This window comes from Balearica regulorum, chromosome 1 (genome assembly GCF_011004875.1).
Source record: "Balearica regulorum gibbericeps isolate bBalReg1 chromosome 1, bBalReg1.pri, whole genome shotgun sequence".
Lineage (NCBI taxonomy): Eukaryota > Metazoa > Chordata > Aves > Gruiformes > Gruidae > Balearica > Balearica regulorum.
The window spans coordinates 117285821-117308403 of NC_046184.1; the positions used below are offsets into that span (position 1 = coordinate 117285821).

The 22583-nt window shown below is 44.8% G+C and overlaps 2 long non-coding RNA genes across 4 annotated transcripts in view; one reads left to right on the plus strand and one right to left on the minus strand.

Annotated features, from left to right (window-relative positions):
* The window catches only part of LOC142604525 (uncharacterized), a 32898-nt gene extending 10769 nt beyond the window's left edge, over positions 1-22129 (minus strand). Inside the window, exons 1-3 of the long non-coding RNA XR_012838389.1 lie at positions 22000-22129; positions 21583-21884; positions 11782-11990 (exon numbers count right to left, since the gene is read on the minus strand). This is a non-coding gene — a long non-coding RNA (uncharacterized LOC142604525). The remainder of the gene's footprint in view (positions 1-11781; positions 11991-21582; positions 21885-21999) is intronic.
* LOC142604529 (uncharacterized) lies at positions 10243-22317 on the plus strand. 3 transcript variants are annotated; one of them, XR_012838391.1, is made up of 4 exons: positions 10243-10346; positions 12216-12332; positions 21275-21429; positions 22022-22317. It is a non-coding gene; the product is annotated as an uncharacterized LOC142604529 (long non-coding RNA). The 3 variants fall into 3 exon arrangements; XR_012838392.1 differs by lacking the exon at positions 21275-21429; XR_012838393.1 differs by lacking the exons at positions 21275-21429; positions 22022-22317 and adding an exon at positions 18388-19215.
* Positions 22318-22583: the final 266 nt, after the last annotated feature.

A 22583-nucleotide genomic window follows, 5' to 3' on the forward strand; every position in this document is an offset into this window, starting at 1 on the left:
CTGCTGCTGCTGTTGCATGTCCCGAGTCGGCGGGGAAGAGAGTTGCTCTGCTGTGGCGGTCAGTGTCGTGGTGTGTCTCTCCTGGGGATCTGGCTGGCACAAAGGATCCTCTCCTCGGAGGCACAAAGCCACCCACTCTGCCATCACTTTCCACTTACACACACACTTCATTCAGGCGGCTGTGTGTACACACAACCCTGTGCTTACAGCCTACAGTGCCTAGGAGGCTCTGAAGGAGGGAAAAAACAGTGCAAGCACACTTCATAAGACAAAGATCAAGAACAGCCTCACCCTAAAATTAACAGAGAAAAAGTTTCAAAATCATATGCATAGAGTAAAAAAAAAAAAAAAAAGGAGAGCACAGTAGATTTTTGGAACAAATGTTCTTATTTTGTCTACCTTCTTTCCCCTGCCAGGATCATTACCATTGCCAAAATAGAGATGTTCCATTCTGCCTGCATATTTTATCCCATTTAATACAGCAGAAAGTTTCAGCCTGGACCAGCATCCCCTTCCCCTAGAGAGCAGGTCTAAACCACTGCCCCATTCCCTGTCTGTAGCGCTCTGCCTCCCTCTCTGAGCCACTAAAGCTTGAATCAGTACTTTTTGTGGTTTGAGATTTGGCACGAGAGAAAAGATAAGAGCATTACATCCTACCTCAGGGAGGCATGTAAGAGTTAAGGAAGATACAGATGTGAGTATTTTCAAATTAGGACTGGCATGAATACAAGGTCTTCAAAGCCTCACCAGGGTAGAAGCGCACACTGAGCAATGCGGAGGAAAAGATCGTGCCTGGGGTCCAGGCAAGTGTAGCACCAGCCCTTGCTGAAAGCGTAAGACCAGCAATGTCTAGTCATACAAAAGTTAGTTTCTGTGCATACAGTGGCGTGATTTATAGGCATATTAAACCACAATGTGTTTTAATGATTATTTGGGAACATGAAGGAAGGGAAAAATGAAGAAGGAAGGGGTTTGGCTTTTTAAAATCAATATATCTATTAGAAGATAAATGCATGTTTGAAAGGGAATGTTCATTTACCATCATTAACAGACCAATAGGTTGATAATCCCTCCCATCATACAAATTGTGGTGTAACAATGTCTTCATGGCATTACATAGAAAATAATATTTTTCATGACTACTAAAGTCTAAAAAAAAAGTCAAACCACTACATTTACTTGTAACAAATATCCTATATATTAATATAAAAATTACTCTCATCTCTTGATACATAAGCCAGAAGGCAGAAAAAAGTTAGCAAGTATTTTCCAAAAATCAAGGGCTGCACATAAACAGACTAACATAAGGATTAATAACCTTTTCCTTCAAAATGGTAAAAACAAGTGGAATAGTTGGCTTTCTGAGTGCAAAGCAATTCTAAGCAAAACAGGCATTTGACAAAGCAGGCAAAGCTGTCCAGTTTGAAGATGTACCACGATTTCTATGGCTGGAAAGCTGGGAAAACCTTCAGAGCAGTTCTAGCATTAAGTAATTTACAACAAAAGAGAAATGAGTGGAAAGACCCATAAGGTTCAGTTAAGTGCAGGATTTAAATGCATTTCATGAAAATCTTGCATAGTTTCCATGGAAGACAGTCTAGCAGGAACAAAGCATTTTTTTATATAAATTGATGAGAAATTGTACAGATTTAAGAAAGCAAACAGCTTTTACTGTGATAATGTTGGAGTCTATAGGAAAACAATTGGAAAGCCCTGCACAAATTTAAATATGAAATATTAAATTCACAAAACATTCACAACACAGATTGTTTTAATTTTTACTCTTAGTTTAATGTTAACTTCCTATTTTCCACAAATATAAACAGAGATCTGAAAATCTTGAAAACAAGAGAAGAAACAGAATGCTGAAAGCAGACAAATTAGGCAGGGGACAAATTGGTGTTCGGTCTTAGAACATCAGTAAAAAACCCTGTAAGAATGCCTCTTGGAGTGACTGCACTTCGTTAAATATTTGAGGGGCTACAGCAATGGCTCAGCAATGTTTCCCAACTCAAACATAATGGATTGCTGCTTCTCCCAGTACGAGGAAAAAAGTCCCCACAGGAAGATAAACTTGAGTCCCCTGGGCAGGATATGTTGAAAATCCTTGTTCTGTTGAAACAGTGTGTTTAGTAATCTTAAAATCCCAAGGAAGAGTTTAATATAAATGCGGGAGCTGTGGGGAACGAGGTCGGCTGCCTGCACGCTCCGGCACCGAATGTGTAAGGAAGACTTCCCGTTGACTCAAAGGGGCTTTGCTTTGGGCAGGGACGTGCAGCGGAGGGGCCGATCTAGGCAATCGCTCTGCCACAGAGACCCTCCTTGCACAATACTGGAGCCTGGGAAAAGGACGACCACTGACATTTCACTGCCCTTGTTTGCAAGTTTCTTGTTTGCAGGGGGGAAACCAGTGCTGGATATTTGCTTCTCAGGCAGCGGTGAGTAAACTCCTTCATCTCTACCATGACTGACTCTGTGCCAGCATGGCCAGAGCCAGGCAGCCGAGCCCAGGGTTTGGATTATCTCAGCACAGGGAGGACAGGCTTGTTGAATAACTTCCTGGCTTCTTCCCTGCAAACTGGAGACAGGACTCAAATCCAGAGCTCCCCTTGCCTAATCATGCAATCTCCTCTCTGCTGGCCAGGCTTTAGGAGAAAGCCTCTCTATTAGAAAGACACTACGTGCTTTTGGAGTGGAAGGAGAAGGGAGAGAGCAGTTGGAGCAGGGAGAAAGGGGAGAGAAATAGTAAAAATAAAAAAGAAACCAGGGACCAACAGTACCCACTTGGCCACGGAGAGCCCATGCTCTAGCTCCTGGTCTGACTCGAGATGAATCAAGCTATCACTCCACAACCCAAAGGAGGGGGTGCACCACATTCCCAGGAAGTCAACCCTGTGTAACAACCTTGCATCTGAGTGTCTCCTCTGGCTCTGGGAGGTCTTCTCCCAGGTAAAGCTGGCACATTCCTCCCACAAGACGAGGTTTCTACAAACATCCTATCCCCCAAAGTCTAAGAGCTTCCAGTCAGCAGGATATTCCCATTTGTTCCCCAGCTAGGAACCTGCTGTGCTGGAGCATGTTCACTGGTAGCAAGGAGAGCTGCCTTGCACAGGCAGGCATCCTTGTGTGCGCCTCGTGCCTTGCTGGGGTCCTCTTTCTTGCTGTCAGTGGAGTGAAAAGGCCATACCACTGTGTACTGGAGATAAAAGCTGGTAGCATAAGGAAGAAAACTCTAGGCCCAAGGCACTCCTTCGTACATCAGGGATGGCACCTCACTTCTGGCTGACCTGTTCCAGCACCTGGGGAAGGTGTTTCAGATGTTCCCCTCACTGCAGCACTTGTGAGGTTTTTACACAGCTACACTGCAAATGTCTGGTTACTTACTGCCAGCACAGAAGCTTTTGTACGTTACACCAAAGTCAAACTGTACTTACAGCAGTAATGGGTCACTTCAAAGACATAAGTTGATGTGTGACATCCAAAGTGTTCTCCAGCTCAGTCCAATTACTTTTAGAGAAGGCTGCCTAAGATCCACACACATGTGGATCTTTTCTTCCATCAGACATCAGTATGTAAGAGGGAAAAAGGCTCATCTCAGTTACAGTCTGTGCTTTAGACACCTCTTACATCTTCACCCAAGTGCTCCATTAGGCATTAAAGACATCTTAATCTCTTCTTGCCATTTTATCGTATTTTCTTATTTTTAGAACTATTTCACTATTTCTTTTCTGACATATTAAAAACTCCCACAAAAAGCCTAAAGGAAGCTGACTAATTATTCCTGGGAAACAGTGAAAGTGATTACAGAGACCATAACGTTTTTCCTCTCGTCTCTTTCATTTGTAATCACCTTACGTCATTACTAACAAAACCGGCAATGTATAAAAATTAGTCATGCCCTTTCTTTAATGAATGGGATTCACCACTAATAACCAATTCAAAAATCCCAAATAACGAGGCAGGCTCAACAAGAGATTTTTCTTGTTTGGCACCTGGTCCCCAGCCAGCATGAATCAGCGGAGCCGGCCTGATACAGCTGGAGCCCAAATGTCCCCAAGCAGTGGGAGCATCTGCACGGCACCCGCCGGCGTTCACAGGATGCTGGTGTCGTGGCAGTGGAGCCATGCAGGGTTATGGCAGGGAAGACTCGTGCTCGGGCACTGTAGACCTTCTGAGTGGCGGGAAAAGGCAGCTGGTGTCCCAAAATCTGCCATGGGGAGCAGGGCAGTTCGTGTGTTTCATGTTTCTCTTCCAGAGGGGAGACACTTCCTCTTTCCCCTCCGGCCAGGACTGCAGCATCACTTCAGGCACCACGGAGCAGCAACTGTGAGGGAGCAGCAGTTGTACAACTGTGGCTGTCCTGGCCAGCCTGCGTGGGGAGGAGGAGAAGAAACCACCTTTTCAGGAACTGGGCAGACTCTGAAGTGATCATATGAGTCACCTCACCTCCACTGAACTTCACTTACTGGCATGGGTGATCAGCTTCCTGCGTCTGACGGATAATTTTACACTTTAAGCCGGAGCTCAAAACTTTCAAGACCAACTTGTGTTGACTTGAACATCTCAAGATCCCAGTGCCTCCGCTATTATTTCAAGCAGTCAGCAGCTGTTCCTGCTTGCACTTCTCATCAATGGAAAAAAACCCAACCCTCCTCTTACAAATCCCACTGCAAGCTGAGACCACGCAGCCATGGGTGCCAGCGAGCAGGCCTTTTGTGGTGGGTTGACCCTGGCTGGAGGCCAAATGCCCCCCAAAGCCGCTCTGTGACTGCCCTCCCCAGCTGGGCAGGGGAGAGAAAATATAACGAAAGGCTCCTGGGTTGAGATAAGGACAGGGAGAGATCACCCACCAATTACCGTCACGGGCAAAACAGACTCAACTTGGGGAAGTTAATTTAGTTTATTACCAATCAAATCAGAGTAGGATAATGAGAAATAAAACCAAATTGTAAAAACACCTTCCTCCCACCACTCCCTTCTTCCCAGGCTCAATTTTAATCCTGATTTCTCTACCTCAGCGGCTCAGGGGGACGGGGAATAGGGGTTGTGGTCAGTTCATCACTCGTTGTCTCTGCCGCTCCTTCCTCCTCAGGGGGAGGACTCCTCACTCTCCAGCGTGGGTCCCTTCCACGGGGTGCAGACCTTCAGGACCAGACTGCTCCAGCATGGGTCCCCCACGGGGTCAGAGCCTCCTTTGGGTGCCTCCACCTGCTCCAGCATGGGGTCCTCCACAGGCTGCAGGTGGAATCTCTGCTCCACCATCATCCTCCATGGGCTGCAGGGGGACAGCCTGCCTCACCATGGTCTTCTCCACGGGCTGCAGGGGGATCTCTGTCCTGGTGCCTGAAGCACCTCCTGCCCCTCCTTCTGCACTGACCTGGGTGTCTGCAGAGTTGTTCCTCTCACATCTTCTCACTCCTTTTTCTGGTTACAATAGCTCCTGGTGTTTATTTTTCCCTTCTTAAATATGTTATCACCGTCACTGATTGGCTTGGCCTTGGCCAGCGGTGGGTCCGTCTTGGAGCCGGCTGGCATTGGCTCTGTCAGACACAGGGGGAAGCTTCTAGCAGCTTCTCACAGAAGCCACCCCTGTAGCCCCCTGGTACCAAAACCTTGCCACGCAAACCCAATACACATTTCAACGCAGACACATACTAACCCAGCTGGCAGCCCCCCAGCCCAGCCTGTCGAAGCTGCGAGTCTCTGCAGGACAGGCTGAGTTTCAGTTTCAAGGATGGGAATTTGCTGCAGTGCCACTGCCAGTGAGCGAAGAGGCAAAAGCAAAGCACCAGGGGTCAGCTCCAGGTTCCCTACAGAGCCTTAATAAAATGTGTGGTGAGCAGCACACTGAAAACCCACCCTGGCTGCAGTTCTTAGTCATTCACCTTCTCCGTTTTTCCTCCCTCTCTCTCTCAGAAACTCAGATGCACTGAAGTTGCCCACACATTATGGAAAAATGTTGGGTTTTTTTAAGCAAAGGAGGGTTAGGGGGAACAGGTGCAAGGTGGAGGAGGAGAAGATAAACATGTCACTCTGACTCTGTTTTTCCCTTCTTTTTCTTTTTACTAAAATACTATAATTTAGCATTGAATGCTCAACATTGCAGCATTACTCTTGCCTCTTTGTTGTTTTGCAATTATTGCCTATGTTAGTAATGACCACAACATCCAAACAGACCCACGATGAGCTAAAAAGAAAAAAGAGAGAAAGTAAGAAAAACAGTGAGGGTACAGAGTTTTATCATCATCAGACCTCAACACTGATATATAGAAATAGAGCAAATCTTTCTTTTTTAATATGTGGGAATGAAGCCAAGCCTTACAGGAAAGTGAAGTCTCCGTCATGCATTGTGAACTGGACCAGTAGCTGGGAGCACTTTGGAGGAGTGCTGCCAATGTGGGAAATGGGAGGTGGGCATGGACAAGCATTCAGCCTGGCTCTGAAAGAGACCAAACAGGATAAGGGAGGCAGAACTTCCCCTCCTGCTGGACACCTGCCTATGGAGAAAGTGATTTTTTAACTATGCTCTGGCACCAAGTCTGTTGCTGTGTACTATAGGAGGCAAATGGACAATTCCACCAACTGAATTAATCAACTTTACCCTTCTCAGTGAAGCACAGCCTAAAACCAGAAAGATTGATGCTATAGGTAAGGTGATGGTTTCTTCCTAACTAATGATAAGACATTTGGAAAATAAGCATTGCCTTCACAATCTCCATCTGCACCGACCCAAGAATACTCCATTGCCATCCCATAACAAGCACAATGCAATGGCTTTGACAGTAGCTGAAGAGCACGAGCAGAAGCACATGTAGAATGGCACTGAATGATGTAGAAAGCAACTAGTGCTTTCAGATACATAATGTCTGACTTTTCATAGGATGAATCATAGAATCATAGAATCGTAGAATTGTTTTGGCTGGAAAAGATCTTTAAGATCATCAGTTCCCACCGTTAACCTAGCGCTGCCAAGTCCACCACTAAACCATGTCCCTAAACACCACATGTACACGTTTTAAACACCTCCAGGGATGGTCACTCAGCCCACTTCCCTGGGCAGCCTGTTCCAGTGCTTGACAACGCTTTCAAGTGAAGAAATTTTTCCTAATATCCAATCTGAACCTCCCCTGGCACAACTTGAGGTCATTTCCTCTCGTCCTATCACTTGTTACATGGGAGAAGAGACCAACACCCACCTGGCTACAACCTCCTTTCAGGTAGCTGTAGAGAATGATAAGGTCTCCCCTCAGCCTCCTATTCTCCAGGCTAAACAACCCCAGTTCCCTCAGCCGCTCCTTATAAGACTTGTGCTCTAGACCCTTCACCAGCTTTGTTGCTCTTCTTTAGACGTGCTCCAGCAGCTCAATATCTTTCTTGTAGTGAGAGGTCCAAAACTGAACACAGTACTCAAGGTGCGGCCTCACCAGAGCTGAGTACAGGGGCACAATCACATCCCTACTCCTGGCCACACTGTTTCTGATACAAGCCAGGACGCTTTTGGCCTTCTTGGCTACCTGGGCACACTGCTGGCTCATGTTCAGCTGGCTGTTGGCCAACAGCCCTGGGTCCTTTTCCACCAGGCAGCTTTCCAGCCACTCTTCCCCAAGCCTGTAGCGTTGCCTGGGGTTGTTGTGACCCAAGTGCAGGACCCGGCACTTGGCCTTGTTAAACCTCATACAGTTGTCCTTGGCCCATGGATCCAGCCTGTCCAGATCCCTCTGCAGAGCCTTCTTACCCTCCAGTAGATCAACACTCCCGCTCACCTTGGTGTCATCTGTGAACTTACTGAGGGTGCACTTGATTCCCTCATCCAGATCATTGATAAAGGTATTGAACAGAATTGGCCCCAGTACTGAGCCCTGGGGAACAACGGAAGGAGCTGTGATGAGGGAGGTAAAGGTTAAATAACCTCACTGAAATAAATCTGGGTGAGAAAGTTACCTAATGGGAATATAAAGACCATTAGAAAAGAGTTGTTCATTCTCTTAATAAAATGCATATCAGAGAGTCATACTGGGTCAGGCTTTTCAACTACTTTCTCCTTTCAGGTCAATGAGGAATCCAGCTGAAGAACCAGGTGGTAAAACAAAGTAGTGAGTGCAGATAGTGCCTGAATGGGGAAGTAAATACAAGTAAATACAGCAGCACCCGGTTGCTGCACCAGTACTTGTCCCTGGAATTACCAACCAAATTGTCACTTAGCAACCCTGGGAAAGTTACAGTCAACTACATCAACCTATTTCTCAGCTCCCCATTTCTTGCTGCAACTCTTACCACCAGCTCTTCCCACAAAGCCAGAGATGCCTTGCATTTATTTATCTTACTCCACTCACGGGAAAGGAGTGTCACTTCTCTGTCTACCTTTAGCAGGGAAGTACTGAACTGCAATGAGAGCAGCAACTCTACGGAAAGAAATCCATTTCTTTGAAATAGCTGTGATAATGTTAAAGAATGGTTTTGGTTGTATATATAAGTCTAAAGAGCTCGCAATTAGACAAAGGAGTGTGAGTTGTCTGTCAAAATAGTAACAATTAGGTTTTGTGACATTTGTGGTGACCCATGTGTCTGCAAAAAGAAAATATAAGACACTGATAAGACACACATTTAATGAGGACTATAGCACAGCTGAAATACGGCTGTCAATTTCGCCCAGGGTCACATTTGCTGTATGCCAGCCTCATGCTGAGCAATGTTGATTCTAATCTCTTTTTTTTTTTTAGAGGTTCAGTTAGGTATGGCTTGAGGCATGTGTCAACCAGTCTGAAGGTATCACACTGCTTCAAAATGGAATAAAACCTGGCAGATTGGGGCACCATTATTTGCAAAAGACATGCTATAGAAATATTTGCTACCCTCTGTTCAGTTAAAAGAGCATAAGCTATGTGTGGGACCCTTAGTACAAAAAGGGGTCCATTCAGCACTCCTTCCCGAGCATGAGTAACTGGCTCTTCAACCGGGTCATGACTGGGCTGAGGCAGAGGCACAGTGGCTTGCACGGATAAAACCACTGATAGCATGCATGACCTGAGGCAGGACACTCGCCTTGTAGGGGTCTCACTATTCTCCTGCTCTTTATCGTACCTACCCAGGCTGTGAACTTGCTGGGCAGCTACTGTACACACACGTAGCATAACCAGGTCTGAGCTCCACTGCCTGCATACACATTAACTTTTTGGTTCAGGACAGCAGTGTGTTTTTAAGCAAAATTCTCAGTCACCCCTTATTGTAAATTGTTTTAATTCACAGGACTGTTTTAACACATGCAAACTGGACTCCTTTCAGAGGAAACTAACCTGGCAGCTGTGCCTCAGGTGTGCACCAAATGTGCCCTAATTCCTGATGGGTCATGAGAGGCTGAACACCGGACGAGTCCTGCAGACAGCTTTGAGCCACATGCGCAATGGGGGTTCTTGGTCCTGAAAACCAGACTCAATTTAGTTCAAAGTAAACCCCCCAAACTGCACATTGTGGATATGTGACTCAGCACCAAATGCTCTATCTACTGATACGCTCCTACTGTACCAAATTACTTGTTAGTATAAACATAGCAACAGATGTCTCCAGACACTACTGTATCTTGCCAACACAGCAAAAGCAGATCCAGTGTTAAAAGGAGAGAGACATTTTTTGAAGCATGTGAGATTTAAGTCCTTCAGTAAGTGGTCCTGTATTTTTCACCCCAAGTCCCAGCTTTTGAATGCTGAAGCAGAGAGTAACAATAAGCAGCTACATCTGTTATATTAAATTGAAAGGCCATTGCTGTGAGTACAAGCGCTTTATAACAAAGAAGAGGGCAATCAACTATATTTCCTTTATGTATATGTACCTATTTGTATACGTAGTATACAATAGTATACAAATAGTCTTCTGTGTAAAAATAGATGCAATTCACTCTGGTCATAGCTAAAGCCAGAGTCCAGCAATTGTGCTGGGGTAAGAAGAGCTTTTGTGTTGTCTTTTACTTCAAAGATTCCCATCCTGGGTGCTTGCTGACCTCCGACAAAGCCAAAGACTGCATTAGCACTCGCTTTCATTACCTCCCAGCCCCACTTGCAAACACAAACATCCAGAGTCTCGCGTCTGGCTTCCAGAAAGTGGCACCAGCCTTGAACAGCGAGCAGCAGCTGCAGCAGGGAGAGGCAGCGGGGTCTCTGGGGCCGACCCTTCGCCGCGTGCGTCCCCGTGCAGTCATTTGCACCTGCGTGAAAAGGGTGTCCAGTTTCAGCGGTGGGGTCTGACACTCGGCTTACATCCACTTGCGCAGATGTATGTGACTCAGCAAAGCCATGGACACACTTGGAAAGATGAATTCTCCCCTTTCCTTGGGAAAATAAAGACCAGCAGATGTGAGTTTGGGTGCTTATGCTTACGTTGATTTGACTCCGAACTTATTTTGAGCACTTTGGCCAAGAAATCAGGCTGCAAGGTCTGAGAGGGTTTGGGGGGTTTTTTGTTATTTTTACCAGAATTCATGATCCCAGATGGGTCAGATACTGGATAAAGCACTGCCTTGGAATATTTGGAGACTCTTTTCTCATTGAAATTAATAAGAATCTTTCTTATTTTTTCTGTTTCAAGTTAGAAAAAGTCTGACAGAGAAGTTAGGATCAGAGGCTTTCTGGGCACACGGAACTGAAAAGAAACTTGTGGGTCATTGTAGCCAGTCCTGCCAGTCTGCATTAATCCCATGCCAGGCACCCAGAGCATCTTCTCTGAGTGTCCTCCCCTGACAGCATTTCAGCAGCCACGAAACAGCCCTCAGGAGCTGTGCGGAGAGGTGATCCCTGGGGCTGTGGAGGGTTTGCTAAGTGAGAGCACTGCAGTGGCCTTGAGGAGTCATGTCCCACAAGATAGAGACAGGGTCTTGGAGACCCAGTTGACCCCACTGATCTGACTGTAGGACATTCCTGATGGAGTGAGGTGGCAGCTTGCTTTGAGGGCATGTGACCTGATATTTGCTCTAAAATATTTCTTTGGACTGTCTTCATGCTTAAAATGGGGTCTCTCTCTTCAACTCAGGACAGCTAGAGCAGGTCGCCCAAATGAAGGACTCCTCCAGGAGATAAATTAGTTTCACAATAATGATGTATTGTTCTTTTCTGCACTCATCAGTCTATGAGAGTTTCATATCAGATGGTATGGAGACCAGGTTTACTTTCATGATGAGAACAGCAACCTTCTGTCTTTGCTCCAAGGTGCTGCAGACTAAAGTCAGCCCTGAGCACAGAGCTGGTTGCTCACCATATGGCTACCGGATGACTAGTGCCAGCTCCTCTCTGCGGTAAACTCACTACTCCCTAAAACACACAGAGAGGACTTCCTCTTGAGGTACATATTTTGCAAACTCTTTGCTCCGGAACTTTCTCAGTAGGTAAAAGTGCCCAAAAGATTTTGAGCAATCACATCCAGCTACTTGGAATTTATGGTCATTGAGGAGAAACATAGAATTGAATCATAAAATGCATTTTCTCTGCTACAGTCCTCAGGATTCACCTATATGCAACTAGAGGCAAATGCTCCTTTAGAAGAAGACTACCCTTGTGAAAGGGGTCCTAAGCTCCTAAACCCACTGAAGGTCTATCCCTGTGAGCTTAAACTTGTTGTTCAGCCCCAGGAACAGCCATGTATTTATTTGGGACTGAATGGGCCATGTGCATGTGTGAGAAAGGAGGGGGAAGGTGCTGCAGCACCCCATCCATTCCTCTCATTTGCATTGGCCAGCACAACACAGATCCCCATGTTACATGATGCATGTTGAGGTATATAAGTGTCTCCACCCACCTCATTCAGATCTGTGCTGCCTGCGCCCCTGAGGAAGGTTTGGTTTTAATTTGGATCTCCCACCATGATGACCTTTTCTTCAAAGCATCTGAAGACATATTTTTGTTCTATCCCATTTCCAGTTCTCATTAATAGTTCTTAACTTACAAAGCATCTTTCATCCTTTTTAAACACTTCTGGCAGCAGGTCACAGAAACTGAGGCGAAGGACTATGAGAGAGGGGAAACATACATTATTGATTTGTTATATGGAACATGGTTGGTTTAGAATAGGTAAAGACAGTTAGCTTGAATTGTTTGGTACACTCTTCATCAAATGTATAAATACCTCTCAGGCTGTTCTGAAGTTGTAGTTGCTCAAACTTTGATGTAAAATTTCAAATCTGGTGGATGGGATTATTTGACAACAATTATTTCTCAGCTTTTTTCCTGCAGGGTATTTAGGGATCCTGTCTACTGCCTTGATACAGAGGAGAAAAAAACATGCAGAGAAAGAAAAGAAAAATGAAAGCCCAAAGCTATAGCTGGCATTTTTGGTATCAGAGGAACAGAGTAAGTAATGTTTTCTTTTAACTTAAGAAACTGATCTTGTTTGGTTAAGAAAAGGTTATGAGAGTCCCAAATCTCTTTAACAAGAGTTCCAGAAATCCATTATGAACAATGATGATCTGTAAGAAGATACGGTGAGTTTAAATAGGTGGAAACTGTGTCCTTTTATTGCTAGAGCTAGCCTTATATTCCAACTTACAATATCATCATGTTCTAATATAAACCACATGAGATCTGCAGCTGGAAGTTTTAGGACAGTGCTTTGAAGACTATGAAAAGCTTCCCATTACTGTTTAAAATATTTACACTGACTGCACTGAGCACAACAGACCTTGTGTTCCCGAGGAACATAAGTTTGCATAGAGCTGTGTAGCCAGAAACTGCAGCGCAAAACCAGCATGGGTAGGGGCTGGAGCGATCTGCCCTGAAGCTGGGAGCAGAGCTGCGTGCCGCTGAGCTGCTTTTGGCCAAGGATGCAGCAAGAGCAAAGGTGTATGTACAGATGGACAAGGGGACCCTGTGGGCTGAATTCACAATCCTAAACCTGAAGCATGAGTGGGACCCATTCATGGCCCACTTGCACTGGAGTCTCCAACAGGGACTATAAAAAGCTGGAGGGCAGGTCTGCACATTTGAGGCTTTGTTTCTCACCAGCTGGCTACCCCGAGCACGTGCATTCCCCAATGGGCTCAGCGTTCGCCTTTCAGAGCAAACCCTGAGGCAAGGCACACATTGCTCCCGCTGCAGTGCTGCAAGCATGCAGCCCAGCACTGCAGGGTTCGCTCCCTTCCATCAGCATCACAGAAGCAGAAATTTATCTGCTACAGCTTTTGCTGAGAAAGAAGATAGTTCCACAGCACATGTGGTGTTGAGGCACTGCTCTGAACGGATGTTTTCAAACCTCAAAAACGAATGTTCCTGAAATTGTTTTCCAGTGTTCAAACTGTTCTCTGTAGATCCTTGTGTTGAATATTGGTCATATCATCTGATTACTGTGGTTAAAGATTCTGTATTTTGTGGTTATAATTGGGGTAGGCTCAGTAGCTATGTACTGTGGATTCTGTGGTTACACTACACTATCTTTCTTGCTATCTTCATTGGTAGTAATTTTTGCTTTAGCACTTGCTCCTTTCCTGCCACCCACCTACTCTTTTACCCACCCCAAACGGTACTGACATGCCTCTGGAGATGTAACTCTGATGGAGGCTTTATTTCCTTTCTCCTTTCTGCTAATGCAGTGAGGGAGCCATTGCCAGGGCAGGGATGCCCTTTGCAGGGCTGGGGTGCCCTTAGGAGGGTTGGGTGCCATGGGGCAGCTGGGTAGAGCTGGACCTTTGCTCACCCTTGTGAGTCGGCTGCTACCCATGAACCAGAGCACCTCAGATGCTGAAGAGGTACCTCTGCAAAGCCTGTCCCACACCAGACATATTTCTAATGCACAGAGTTTGGCAATGCCTGGTGAACTAAATAAAGCAATCATCAGGTGAAATTTGGACCCAGGCTGTTCAGAGGTTAAACTGAATTGGCACAGTGATAGTCCTAGGCTTTTGTGAATGGGCACTCTGTTAGATGTTCATATGCCTTTTAAAAATAGTTGCTGACAGACCAGTCAATAATTTTATATTCCCTTTCCAGCTGGGAAAAATACAGTTCTGAACTGAATTGTTATCTTCTCATACATGGTAGTTTAAGTCTCATTATCCTGAAAGCTCTAATGTTTGTGCACAGTGTGAGTCTGCTGACGTTGGTTAAAAGCACCCTGTGATGCTCTTGGCTTCTGAAGGAACTTTCCTCCATCGAGGGTTTTCCCAGGGAAGAGACTCTCAGATCATTGTTTAACCAGCTATCCTGAGCAAGTCAGAGATGAATATTTATAGCTCACAACTGTCTTGAATTCCTTACCTCTCCAAGATACTTGTCAGAACTAAGTCTTTCTAAATCCTCTCCCATTTCAAAACCTGGTGATTGTCTTGCCATTATTAAAATGCAGGCTCACTTGCTGGTGCACAGATTAATTGCTAAGGTGTTGAAAACCCAGTCGATTTGTAAGTGCGTGCTGCATAACCAATGTAAAACTTTGATTCCAGTGCAGGGCTGAGTATTTGATCAGATACATTGCGAGCACCCAGATGGGTGTTGGCATAGCAAGCACTCATGTAATATCTCAGGTGCATGTGGCTCCATTGCAAAAGAGGCTGGAGACTCAGTGCCAGGGGTCAAGTGGAGGACTTTGGAAAACACACAACTCTTGATATGCATGTTAACACTCCCTACCACTTTGTTGCCAGGCTGTAATGCTCACAGAAATGTCAGAGGACCTTTGGCAAATGGAAAAGCTGTCATATCTTTGCCATGTCACTTGACTGTACACTTCATTTGGTCCCTTTGACTTAATTCATATTTTGGAGGTTTAATACACTGAGAAAGCAACATTAATTAACCAGAAAAGGTACTTTAAAAAGTGATTCAAAGATGTTGAGGAAAAAGGTAAGTAGACAGATTTCATTTTGCTCAAGCCTGGCTTAGAACCAGGAAGACTGTATTCATGATTTTACCACTGAATTTAAATAATTAAGAGAACCCCCACGCGGGGTTTGTACCCACTGAACTACAGCCAGTTTTCAAGAAGAAAAAAAAAAGTTTTCATTAAGAGGTGTAGCTTTGCTTACTATAGTCCAGAGACCATAAATCTTCTGGGGAAGAGTTTGGCTAGGTTTGCAGAGAGCTCAGCACAGCGAATCCTCAATTCTGATGAGGTTCTGCCACACAAACATCATAACCATCAGAGCAAGGGGTGGAAAAGTGCCTTTCTTCTTATTTTGTGGCACCCTAGGGTTGGGAAAGGGGAAGGATGAGAAGAAAGAGCTTTATTTTCATCATTGTTTTGTTTGTGCCTGGCAAATAAATTGCAAATTTTAGATAAAACACACCTGATAAGTATTTGATCTTTTGGAACCTCAGAAGTTGCTGTTACTGAGTCTCTTCATTTGGTGACAAGGTGTGTTTGGGATGGGCAACCTGGTTTTGTGTTTTGATTTTCAGCTTCACCAGGCAACAATGGAACAGAGCGCATTTAATTGCAGATTTGCATTTAAGAAAGGGATTTGCAACGTAAGGAGTATCTTCAGAAGCAGAAAGTGGATGGAGTGTAATGCTTGCTGTCTGGGCCACTGTCCTCTGCCACATCAAAGCCTTCACCTCAATACTTTTATTCTCTTATGCTGACATCTCAGTTCAGCAATTGCACTTTGTTGCTGTTCTTCACAAGTCAAACAATGCACCTATTATGTTTTTGCAAGAGATAGCATAATTATCTCAACTGCCAGGTGCGAAGAGTGAACTTTCATAGGCCCAATTGCAGTGTGGTAAAACAGCCAGAGTCATTTAAGGCTTTTGCTGTCTCACTGCCAAATGTTGGCTTCCCAGCTCTTGGCGTGGGGCTCCAGCCTGGCAAAACGCTTACGTGCATGCTTAACTTTAAAATCACGGTCAATTTGGACAGGTTGCCTCGCTGTCCTAAGCACCACCACACACAGGCTTGAATCGAAGCGGACTAAATATGACCACCTACATAGCGCCGTTCTTCTGCTGTTCTCTCCTTTTACACATAGGGAATGGAAGCACAGCGGGAGATGAGGGGTGTGCGTTGGCTGTAAGCACAGTTGCGTGGGGCAGGCACGCCCAAGGTAAATGTAAATGGGATGGTAGGACCAACTGCAGCAGCTGGGAGCGTGTCTCTGGCCACTCCAGCCTGCTTTTAGGGCTGGTTTGGCAGCCTGTAGCAGGGTCCGTGCTGCCACAACTGCAGTGCGATCAGCACGCCAGCTGCCCAGAGCCAGCCTGGTGAAGCACCTGGAAGCAGGACATCAGCTTTCATTTTGAACAGGAAACTTCCTTTTAAAGCAAAGGAGGAAGGCTGAGGCTCCAAATTTGGGATCTATCTGAACATTTTTCATGTAGTGCCTGGCCTGAGAGATTATTCTGCATCCACAAAGACAGTCCAAGACCAGCTCCAAAACACAGTTGTTCCCTGCCCAAGCATTTTCTAGTGTTGTCTGTCATCAGCATTATTCTTATCTTAACCAGAAAAGTGAAGACATGCTTTTCCAAATGAAGGACTGTACTTCTCAATCACTGTATTTATTACTAAGGCAAGGGGAAATTGTGGATCTTATTATAACTTATCTGTTATTCAGATCGCTGCATGTAGTTTTGTGGAAATATGTGCACAGTGTGATGAAGATTGAGGATCTTAAGCTAGATCACTGCCAGGCTATTGACAGTCCCTGCTAAGCAGCAGCCAGGCAAGGGAGCTGCCGTTGGCCACCAACCACAGCAGGTCTCCAGTAGACCATGAACCACCCTGAATGTCAGCCAGCACCCACTGATGGAGGCTGCCATGATCCAGCATGCATCTTCCCTGCAGCCATGTGCAGGACTCATGAACCTAGTGATGTTTTCTGAGCCCGATGCAGTTCCTGACATCTGCTCAGTTCCTGATTTGGTTCCAGCCCTGTTCCCAGCCCCTGCCTTGCACGGCAGACACCCCCCCCACCCCCACACCCCCTCCCACCCCCGGCTGTTTGATTGCTATTCTTGCTTTCCCATCTACTTCAAGCCGCAACCACATTCCTGCCTCTCCTCCGGTCCTCCCTCTGTCCTCGGCTGCCTCCTCCACCCTGCTTGGGACCCCCCTGGTACCTCATAGGCTTCCAGGAAATCCAGAAGCAAACATGACCCATCACTGCTGCCTATAAATCTTCTATATGAAACTATCACAAAGATCAACAAAGCCTAGCAAGCAGCACTCGGTGACTGAGCACAAGCAGACCCTGCCAGGGCACAGCACTGGGCACGTTTGCTGGTGAACAAGGTGGTTCTTCAGCCATTTCTGCTGGTGCTGCCTGCCACATCCTCAGGATGCTGTTGCTTCCAAAAGATGCCATATAATTTAAGAAGGGTCATGGTGCTGAATTACTGAAAACCTTGTTTAAATACCTCAGGAGATGCCTGTGAAACAGCAACAAACTGCAGCAGCTGGTGGCTTGTCAGGCCAACAAAAACAAGTTGAATGACAGCGTACCAATATTTTTAAACTCTAATCTCTTCTGTCTCTGTAACTCTGGAAGAAGTGATGATAGACAGGATGGTGCAAGGACTAACTTTTGTCCCAGTTCTCAAGCATTTACTATTGCATTCAAAAAGAAAAACACAAAGAAAAAGCTGTTTTACCACCAAACTATTTTTGAAATATGATACTGAACTCTGAGGCCAGATTGTCTGTATTTATTTTAGAGCATTGAAAATAGTGTTAAAAGTTACAGACAATAGTCTAGAAAAAAGTTTTGTCCTTACTGAATTTACTGAAAAGGGATCATTTTTTCAGGCTTCGAGTTAGAAAGAATTCAAGTATACACCTAAAATCACCTCTATTCAGGACAACGCTGAACCTCACAATTAGCGGGACAGGAGTGAAATTTAAACACATGCTAAATACTTCCCTGAACATCCAGTGATTTTCATTTTCTGCTTTTGCCTGATCCATGAACAATTTCACTACTGACAAAATAACCCAAATATTTGAGACAAGTCCCTAGAAGCAAAATTCAATATGGGGCTTCCTTTAATTCATGATCCCTCTTCACACTGGAGCAAGACACACTCGTGCCTTGTTTTATTTCTTCTCCCTGTCCCTCTTTGGGATCAACATTTACACATGAAGCACCTGATAATTACACAGCCACGCAACTGCTTACAAATGCCTCTCTGGTCTGGAACTGATTGAAAATTACTCTGGCAACCTATTCAACATCAAAAGCACAAGTCATATATGATGGGGCTGCGGGATCAACAAGGTGTGTGCTAGCAAAATCATAAGTCTTTGAACAGATATACAAGTGTTCTCCATCTCGTCAAAGTGGGTTTCGGGGAGAGGGGAGCATTTTTTTTTAATACACTTTCACTGTGGTTCTCCTCTGGCTACATGAAAGCTTGAGAAATTTATTTAAGGTGAGAAAACATTTCCACAATTCTCCAAGTGTTGTTTTTTTTTCAAAAGGAAATTTCTCCTCCTCATCACCTATACAAACATGAAACAAGAAAACATAAGCACTATTTTAACAAGCTCCTGGGAAATCTTTAAGTAAAGCTGAGATGAGGCCAGGTGGACCAAAAGAAAGTGCTTATGCTGGATGCTCAGCTGAGAGCCAGAAGAAAACAAAGTTATTTCCTTCATGAGCTGATGACTCAGAGGACTGGCTATGACATGGAGGACATCACGTACAGAAGTGCTGTTGCTACAGACGAAATGGTGAATAATAGCCTTAAAGCAAAACTTTCACAGAAAAATCCATTGGTTGGCATTTCCCCAAGCGTCACCAGAGGATGTGACGGGCCGGTGTGTGGCTTGCTTCCCAGCTGGCCGCCTCTCTGCTCCCCCAAAGTGCCTGCACAGCACCTGGTGAACGGCCAGTGATGATGGGTGAAGCGCTAGCAGCGTGCTGGTAGGGGGCCACCTAGAAGCTCGTGTGGGTGTTCTCAGTGTTATCCTTCCTGAATAAACACAGGATTTTAGCGGCTAATGCTAATCCAGCCCCTAGGTATCACTAAGTGTGGGCTGATCTATACACCCAAGGGAGCTAAAGTCTATTCTTCGGTGTGCTCTGAGCACCATCTACCCTCTCTTACGGTGCTACAAATGCTTCACAGAGATGTCATTTCTCATGTAGCTGGAATCTTCCTTCAACTAAAACACACAAGTCAAGGTGAGTGGGGTGTTTTTTCCACTCGTACTAATACACCTGCAATGTCTGTAAGACCACAGCAGCCATCCTGGGTTAGTACAGGGTCCAGTCTGCTCATCTCCAGGATGTGCTACCAGCAGATGTTTTGCAAACGCATGTAAGAAACAGCACCAATCTAGAGCAACTGTTTGCCTGGTATTACCTTCTCAGTTTCTGCCATGTAGAGACTTGTTGCCCTAAAGATTATGCTTGGCTCACTGCATTCAATAACAGCTGAAGGACCTTAAAACTCTTATTTAAGAGTTTAATTATTTATTTTTATTTTTTAAAAGGCTATACCCACTATATCCACTTTGGTCTCTACAGCATTTGGTAGCAATGGTTTCCACAGCTAATTTTTCAAGAAGGGAAACATCCTCATTACATTTATTCTTAATCCACATTCATTAGTCACTGGGCATCCCCCTTCTTCTTGAGCTGTTACAAGGAATAATCTCTCCTCCGTAACCATCTTCACACAACACATGATTTGATACGATATCTTGACTTCTACCTGCTCTGAGGTGACAATGTTTCAGCGTGTAATACCTGCTGTAATAAGCAGCAAGCTGGACTCACTGGAAAACAAGCTGCACACTCCTGAGTTATAGCAAAGGTTATATTGCCTCAGTTGTTGAAATTAGGCAAGAAAAGCTGCAGAAAGATGGATTTATTTTTCAAGAGGCTAGGAAATATTACTTTCCAGCATGCATTAGATCTCTGATTCAATGTTTGCTAATTTCAGCTGCAGTGATAGTCCCTGATAACATGCAATCCTGGGCATTTTAATACAGAGGATAACACAAGCAGGCCTGAGTTCTCCAACTCAGAAGCAAACCCAACCATCAGTGGGCAGCAGGCCCCACAGCACATTTCTTGCCTGTGTTATCCACCTGTGCGGGAAGTCCAAGATGTCAGAAGTGCCACCTACATGGCCATGCTGGGCTGGCTGTGCTGAAATGTCGCCATGGTCTGCGGCAGAGATACCCCCCAGGAGTATCCATTCCATCTGGGGGCTGGAATGGCACCTCTGCAAATCACCTTTCACAGGGAAATACTTTCCCTTATTGCCACCATGCATGACTAGAAATGTGTAAGAAAGACTTAAAAGAGGATTTTGGTTTACTTAGATGATGAAGGAAAAATATACTGTCATTTTCTCTCTGGAAAAAAAAGAAATGCAAGAGGTTTTCTCCATTACTAAAACACATGAAGGGTTTTCTTGCTAATCATGACAGCTAATCCTTGCAGGACCAGACCAGGAACCAGGAAACCATACCTATTCTGTGGCATCTGTGCCCAAGCAACACTCCAGTTTCTACATCTGGATGAGCACCAGCCATGTACAGCTCTTTGCTTGGTTGCAAAACGACACAGGGGTGCAGAGTTCGAGGGATGCTCAGCCCAGAGATGCCTTGCTCTGGACCATCACGGGTCAGCACAACTTCCCTCTGGGCTAAGCATAGCCAGGGTAAGTTTCCATTTCATGAGGATAGTGGCTCATCGAGCCCAATGCAGATTCCTCCCACTGCAGCACGTGGTAAGGGGGTTCCCAGGTGGCTATGGTTAGACATCTGCAACCTTGACACATCAGCTAGTGACACATATTGAGGACAAAAATATAAACAAAAAGGTCTCCAGTCATCCTGACATCCATGTCCCAGTTCCCTTTTCTTCAGAATTTCTCTCTACGCTCTCTCTTATAACTATTTTGACTTCTTGGTGACATTTCTACAATCCAGATCATGCCTCCCCAGCCTGCCCTGCAGGACACTCTCCTTCCCCTGGTATTCAGGGAACCACATTTGTCAAGATCCCACACCCAGGCTCCCACAAGCAAACCCACAGCATCTGATCTGAGCCTGCTACTTTCTTCTGTTACAGAGGCTAGGATACATTTTGGGGCTGAGTATTTTTTTATTCACTGAATATTGGCAATTTCAATTAGCCAAACTGTAAACTTGTTCTGAATCAAATCACTTTGATGAATGACTATAAAACAAAAAGCATACTTTCCACATGTTTCTGAAATTGAACAGATATAGTTTAGAAAAGCTTCAATTGTTTTTCAATTTATGTAAATGTAATAAAAATTAGTAAGTGTAACACCCCAAAAAAAAACTATGAAAAAAATGCTTTGTTTTTCACAATGATTTTTTCCAGCATTTGGCTAGCAAGTGCACAAATCAGTTATTTCACAGCTTTGAGAGTGAACAAAGACAAGACAGTCAAGTAGAAGAAAATACAAGGAATGCAGAGAAAGATAAGACGACACTTGTCTAGATATTTACCTTGAATAGAAAACGTATTGAAACCTAGTAAGTCACTCTTCTTTCCCTGTCTCACTGCTACTCAAACCACAGGCAATACAGGTGGGAAGAGATAGAAAGGAAACAAAAAGTAAAATAACATGGGGAATTCCCTGCTGCAGTTAAGTCAGATTTTATTTCTACATTTTTAGAAATTCTTACCATGGGATACTAAGAAAATCAGCTACCTCAAATCAACACCTCTGGAGATCACTGTGAAGCAAGAAAGTGAATTTCCCTTGAAGAAGCAGCACCGCAGCAGCAGACAGCTGCTTTTTGGGGCAGAGAGGAACAGACAGGTATTCATCACCCTATTTCTAGAGACAGTGGGCTGGGGGAGTCAGGAGTGTCATCCTGCCTGGAAAATTTCCTGATCCAGATCCTTCAGTTGTTTATAGAAAAAGTATCCACAGGATGACACCGATCCACATCATTTCTGCAAGCTCCAGGGTTTCAGTTTGGATCTGTGATTTAAATAACAGATGGGTAAAATCACATGTAACCAGGCAGCTCCCTAGTGGCTGTATAGATGTGGATGTTGGAGAGCATACGATTTTCCAAGCTAAGGTCAGCACTAACCTGAGCTCAGTTTTTCCTCCAGATCTGCTTTTTCTAGTGCTATCATGCAGCTTAATTTTTTTGGCTTGTTCCACCCCCTTCTGCTCAAATCACACCCCTGCGGAGGATCCTTCCAATGCAAACAGGGGAGTCTGCTCCAGAGCTCCACCATTTCTGGAAGATGAGAACATACCTCTGTGAGGTGTGGAAACTGCTGTCTGCCACATTAATGAAGCCAAATTGCAGAAATGTGCAGTGTAAATCTGATGGTACCATCTGGCCCTCAGCATACAGGGGATAAACACTCTGGTTTATAAAGGGTTTATTAAAGCCATTACCTTTGGAAACTACTCACCAAATAAAACTGTTTATAAATGATAAACAAAAAGCCTCTGGTACTTTTTTTTTAACTTGTGAAATCTGCTACTATATTTAACGTAGCTTTGGTATATCACATTTAACTCCTTTAATGGGTTTTATAGTTTTACTTTAGATATTTATGATTCGTGGATCTGGCTAAGGATTAGAGGCAAACCACACCACAGACACAGCACGGGGGGGCGGGGGGGGCGGGGAGGAGGAGCGAATTAATTTCTCTAGCGAGA